The sequence below is a fragment of the Miscanthus floridulus genome, chromosome 8, assembly GCF_019320115.1.
Source record: "Miscanthus floridulus cultivar M001 chromosome 8, ASM1932011v1, whole genome shotgun sequence".
NCBI classification, from domain to species: Eukaryota; Viridiplantae; Streptophyta; class Magnoliopsida; order Poales; family Poaceae; genus Miscanthus; species Miscanthus floridulus.
This window is the reverse complement of record NC_089587.1, coordinates 184,030,120-184,037,196: the sequence shown is the minus strand read 5'-3', so window position 1 is coordinate 184,037,196 and position 7,077 is coordinate 184,030,120.

Genomic DNA, 7,077 nt, shown 5'->3' with positions numbered 1-7,077 from the left:
TGCCGGACCTGGGCACCTGGGCGCGGATGGATGTGCATGCTGCGCGCCTGCGCCTGGTGAGTGGTGAGGGCGGGCCGGTGGGTCGCGGGCGTTGCTGTGCGCTGCTACTGCACTTGCTCATGCCTGTCGAATTGCCGAGCGATCGGGGTGTGGGGTGCCCGTGGACCCGTGCCGTGGCTGCCTGCCGCGCGCCACCGTCGTTACTGATCACGGCGCGGCGGTGCTGCTGGTGTGCTGGGACGGCGGGACCGCCAGCGCGCCGCCCGCGCGTCGGGGCGCGCGGATCGGAGTCGGAGGCGTCTGCGCACGAAACAGTGGCGTCTCTCGGGCAGAACTGCCAGCGAACAGGTACATGGATCCGGTGGAGGTGGAGCGAGCTGGGCAGATGGAGTTGGGGTGTGCCACCACTCCACCGCCGTGCAGTTCGTACTGCTGCTCAACGAGTGGACCGGTTCGTCTCATCTTCCTTTCATCCTTTCCACACAAGAGGAAGTAATCCTGGTTGTGTGAGATGGAAATGTAGAGGTGAGAAATGAATAATATATACTAGCCACTGCTGCCCGTGCTTCGCTGTGGGTGATGTGTTTGGTATAGGAAAAGTTTTAAAAAATATGACTCATATATCTAATATATTTTCTCATCGTGTTGGTACGGACGGTTGGTCTCAATATTGTAAACGAATATAGATGTTGGTTGTCATTCATGGTGCCTATTCTAGGCCAGCAAATCAATGACATGTTAGTGGAAAGAAGTATTTGATGGAGTTGGGCTCAAGCAACTAACACACCTAGATTTAAAGCACAACATTGGGTAGGATTACATTATACGTGAAAATAACAAAAACTACAACACAATTACTTCTCCTAACGCGAGGGTTTACAAAAAAGTGAATTAGGATCCACTCCCCTTAGGCGAAACTACAACACGCATCCAACAACTACGAACGACAATAACGACAAGAGTACAATACAGGAGGACAGCGATGAAAAGCACTACTACTACGGATACAGCATCCCAAGGCAACTAATCTACCTTGGAACCACGCATCTTTATTCCTGTGCTCGGCGGATTCTTTTACCGCCCTGGCTATGGATCTGCATCTTCTCGTGGCAATGGCTGAGCGAGAGGAACCAAGGGTTCTGCTTCTAATACTTCCGAAGGTGGAGGTGCTGGCGGTTCTGCATCACCGGTTCTCCTTCCTTCAGGCGGATGGATAGGGATCCCCTCCAAGATCGAGACATCCTGCCTTTCATCAACCAGCGTCCTCCGCTTGGCCCTAGTGAACAGACAGGCCTCACCCAGCTGATGAACATGCCGATCTTCGGCCTCCTTCAGAGCTTCTGACATTACAGTCTCCCGGCTCTCAGCAGCTGCAGCACTGGCATGCGCTTCGGCGAGCTACACCTGGAGCATCCGAGTGAAGATCTCGGCTTCTTCGGCACGTCGGAGGCACGCCCTTAGCTCCAAGGCTTGCCGGTCATACTCCTCATCCAGAGCAAGCAGGTACGTGGTCAGGTGCACCACGGTAGGACTATCTTCTTGCGCATTCCGCCCTTGTAAAGCCTCTATGCGAGCCCTCCATGCCCGCCGATTCCTATCCAAGGGTGGAAAGAATCTCATGGGGGTACGGGCAATGGGCTCTTCATAGAGCTAGCAAAGGCATCGCAAGGTTTTGCGGGCCACAACCTGGTAGGTGTCGGTGAAGCTAAACCCGGTTGCGGTCACACTCCAGGCTTCGGTGATGTCGGGGAACTCTTCACTCTTCCCAATGTAGACGGTAACCTCACACTGATCGGTGCCATGCTTCTCATACTCACAGCCCTCATACTCGGGACGATCTTTGACTCTGAGCTTTTGCAGGGTGGCATGCAGGATTCTAGGAAAACCCTCAACGTTCAGGCAGTGACTACTAACCCAGGCTCCTGCTATTTCTGACGGTGGCTACAAAGAAGGGCTGAGCAAAAAGCTTGCTCAAAGGGAAAACCTAAGCGAGCTAAAGTGCGCCGAGTGGTGGTACTAATGGCTAAGCCAGGCTCTGCTTATAAAGGCGGAGCGGTCTGTGGTCCTGGCGCGGTTCACTTAGAACTGATGAAGATCACTACTTTTCGTCTTTGTCCTACAAGCATGTGTACTGCTTTTGTTTTCCCTTCCCATTTTAGCTTTAGTCAGTGCTTCCATGGAGGCTTCCAGTTGTTCAGTGGCCATAGCTAACAGACCTAGAGATTGCTGAATTCTATATACATTCAATTTTCATGGGCGCATGCATCTTATGTCTTAGCATAGTCGTATCCATCCTGGCTACTAAACATCTCTGCCTATTAAACATGTTAATAGTATTTTGGTTCTTTACTTAGCAAATCGTGTTCTTGGTATGGGTAAAGGACATTGAAGTGTTAGTATTTTTGTCGGGATGGGTGCTAGTTGGCCTGAAGCCACGGCTGGTTTAAAGGTGTGCATGCATGCACTGTTGCTGCCGTTGGCCCACTTTTAACGTATTCTCGTAGAGAAAGGACAGGCCATAAAATTTTACCTTCTCACAAGGAGATAAGAACGGGTACAGCTGGGGCACCGGCCATGCATGCAAAGCAAGCAAGGCCCCAGCAGCATGCACGTATGCGTACTCGCATGCGTGCCGACCACCATGCTAATTAGGCACCGGCCATGCAGGCACACCGTCCGTCTATTAGATGCATGGATGCATGTGTAAGTACAAATATTCCTGCACGGTCGGTGGATTGTTTTTATCTGATGGTAAGGCGGAGAGGCATTAAATGTGTCCACCTACCCGACTTGTTTTTATGTGATGGTAGCATGGAGGGAAGGCATTAAATGCGTCTACATGCTTTCGACCCACCATGCGTAGGTGAAAATGTCCAGTGCTTTCAAATTTACTGAGTGAATTTCTAGATACCTTAGGGAATGGCCTCGGACACTGCTCATCTCGTGCGCGCAAAAATCTTGGCGCTTTCCTTTTATTGGTCTCCGCGCCAGACTCAATGGTGGACTGCGCCAAGACCAATGACCGCTCTACCATTAGGAAATGCCTATCCTAGCCACTTGGTACCACCACTCGGTGAGTCTCAGCTCACCGTGGGATCGGACGGGACAACAGATCAGAGCAAATCCCATACCGTTCGGTGTGGACAGTTCGCACCAGTCACCATCGAGTTGGTAGCCTACGATGCGATCCCGATTCCAGCGCAAACTCCAGTGACCGCGAGACCATAAATTTTAAAAATTGATTAAAATTTATTTAAAATGACTCAATATAACAACCAGCCGCTATGTATATTAGTGCATCAAAGCCAACATGTCAACCCCGCGTTAGTTAGGAATCTAAGCTAGTCAGCTAGACATTAGTTAGGAATGCATGCTAGATATTATAAACTACTCTCTCAAGTCCAAAGATATCTAATGGACATTGGATTTTCTAACTTGCTCTCCAATGAAATTCGAACACCACTGAATCATACATGGGGATGATATCAAATCCAAATGAACCTTATCCAAGCATAGCCAAAACAACAAATAATATCCAATTAGATTTTGGATGATCCAAATCCGCTGCCAGCTCTACAAGCAAATATCCAAGCTTTCTTTCTGACAGAGCATCAGGCTCACCTTTTTTTTTCTTTTGTTTTCCCTTCCTTTCTTTCTTTTTCTTTCTTTCTTTTTTTTACTATCTACACGATACAATGTGTGATACGTTCGCAAAGAACAAAATTCAGGAACAGATAGGCTAAACCTTTCCAAAAAAAATGTTACACTATTATTCTCCTTTTAACGATGCTGATACATGGTTCCACCAGAAACTATGCCTCTACAAGTCCTTTGCTGTGTGCTTTCTTCTTCCCACCTTTTGTTGCTTTTGAACTTGCTTGGGCATCCTCTTCGGTCTCGGTTTCTACCCTTGCAAACACTGGCTTTGGCTCCGACATTACCTGGCCTGCTTTAAGGCCTCCCCATTTCGTATCCTCCTAATGAAATAGCTGAAAATGATTACATGCTCTGGAAAATATTGAGGCAGATTCATAAAAGATTGAAGACTGCATTTTCCTGATGATGCATGATTGTACTGTTGAGGATGACCATGTATAAATAAGAACATAATCATACAGCACGTCTGTGATGTAAGAACAAACCCATCTCAACACCCTAAACTAGTCTTCTGTGAAACCAAGCTGTGTGTAAATCCTCAGAGGAAGGCTTGGAGTGATAGGAGATAGTGCGATTGCAATTATCCTCATTGTCTCTAAAATAAGTACAAGATCCTATAGATAAGTTGAGACAGATTAAGCAATGTAGTCATATCACAAAAGTACAGACACGGAGTGCAATTCCTCTAGAATGTGTATCATAGCTTGCCAAACAACATCTGAAATAACAATCATTTATGGTTCCATCCAAACATTTCACAACAGTGGAACAAGTTTTGTAGAGAGCTAATAAGGAGCTTCATGCATCGTATACATCAGATAACATTAGATAAATCATTGACCTATATTGTCAGCACATATAAGATTCATTGCTGATGTTCGATATCAGAGAGAGTATACCAGTAATAGTGAAATCAGAGCTAGGATGCTGTCAGAACAGTCAGATGTATAACAACAATAGTATTTTGAGGCTCCAAGGGAGGCCACTTTCATAAGCTACAAACTGACTAGATGTTTTGACTTTTCAAGGAGATGGGGATGGGATAAGAACCGGAGACGGGGACGGGATGGGAGCCGTGCCGAGCGTACAAATGTTCCTGGCCCCAGCAGCATCGCATGCGTGCCGACCACCACGAATTAGGCACAAGCCATGCATGCCGACAATCCATCGTAGCAATTGGTGAAATGGCAGCACACATGCTGATCTCTTCTTTTCTGGCAGGTGGTCCAGCAACTACATATCTACCGGCAGCCTACAGAACTTGAAGCAAAGGAATATTGCATCAGTCATAAATGTATTAATAATTTCTAAGCAAAAGGAAGGGGCAGATGGCAGCCTGACAGGGCAACCATGTTTAAGCCTTCATAGATTATATCTCATAGGACCGTATGCCTGAGCCTTTACAGAACATCACAATGCATAGACGATCTAAGCATCAGAAGCACCCCCATAGTCAGGTAATCAACAGAGAGAGAGAGAAACAAGAATAAATTAACAACACAAGAAGAACCAAGGCTTGTGCTAACTACCAATCACAAACATAACAAATTTCAGCTGAGGGAAACAGTATCTGTAATCAGCTAATGATGTGCAGACTCAGATTGAAGGAGAAATAGCATTATTAGTCGGGAAACAAAAATACACAGGCGTTGGCTGAGTCTGTTTAGGGAAAAAAAACTTCAGAACCTGTTTCAAAGTCTGCAGATCTTAATTAAAAGGCGATGTAGCTGGGCTTGAATGATCCAGATCAATGGGAAGCAGCAAGCGGCATCAGGTTGGCATGACAGCCATCCTAAACTCCACCAAAGGGCAATAGGTTTCGATTTTTTTTCTTAGATCAAAACGCAGTTGGAGAAGCCTAGTCGATATTAAGTTGTCAACTTGCATAAACCCCATAGTTCATTGCAGGTGCTAAGATAAAAAAAACCAACCCATGTTATACTATAATTTTGTAGAATTCGCATAGATGATATATGATATATGTCAGTTGAAAGAAGCACAAGGCCACAAATAAAATAAAGTTAGTTGAATAAGATCATTATTTGGGTCACTGACTACGTTTGTAGTACAGTCAAAACCTAAATCAACCTCCGAAAGATAAACGTGTCCACAGCATACAGTGAAAGGCTAGAAGCAGCCAATTCATGATTTCGGCTGTAGCTGTAGCATAGTAAACAAATAGGAGGCATCAGAGTAATTACTGAAGCTTTGTCATATGCGCTATGTCAAACACCAATGCGAAAAACTGGGAGACCCTGCCAATGAGCGAAATAAAGACAAAGGGAAAATTATTAAAACAAAGATAGAAAGAAGGAACAAACTAACAATTGCGGTAGAAGGTTTTCCTAATATTTTTTAAAGAAAATCTAAGAGGCTCGAGGAACACAGATAGACTACTATAGTATATAAATGCGAAGTCAGGAAAGGCAAAACAAACCAGAAGAACAGCAAAGTGTATTGCTCGTATTTCACTATCTGAAATCCCTAAACTCGTTACCTGCACAAATCCCAATCAAGCCCGCTGCAGACTGCATAATGCCAGGTTGCAATTAGTTAAAAAAAGAATAAATATCTGAATATGTGTAGCCAATCCAGAGACAAAAACAATTTCAATCCAAAGATAAAATAGAGAGGATGTATCCAGTTGAGGTCGCAATTGCTAAGGACAATGAGCATTTATATCAGCTAACAAAACACACAGAGGAAGAGTCTTTTTTTCTTATCTAAGACAGTAATGCTAGACAGATGGAATATATCATGTCCAAGACACCCCAGGAGAGGAGAGAGAGGAGGGGAGGAGCGGGGCTGCCGCCGCCTACCATTCACTCGAGAGAGAGAAAGAGGAAGGCGCACCATTTTACGTGTGACGACCACGGTGGAGCCCAGCTCTGCAAAGCAAACAAGGCCTCGCATGCGTGCCGCCCAATAGTTAGGCACCGACCATGCATGTCGAGAATCCACCGTTCTCTGCTACGCGCCACCGTCCATTTACATGTCGCCTACGATCAGAGGAAGCTGTACTTCATTTAATGCGTACAGTTGCTTCATCTATCTACTGCGGAATGCACGGATGAAGGCCGGTTGTGATGCGCCTCATCTGTGCCATGGAATTCCTATCTAACGCACCAAATAAAAAGAACGTACGTGGACACCCTGAGAGACCGCCGATTTGGTGTGCCTTCGTATCTTTAATATTGACACAGTCTGTTTTTACAGCCCGGTAAAAATGTAAAATTTGAATCCAAATGCCGTTGCATCCCATCACTTTTTGCAGGTTGGATGCTAGCTCTACGGCAGCACCTGTCTCTCACCTCCACATTCCATTTCCGCCTGTCCAGGTTAAAAGGCGACCCCCAACAAACGCAGAAACGCTCCAATCGTACCATGCCCAAATTAAAACGCTATTAATTATTTTGCAGT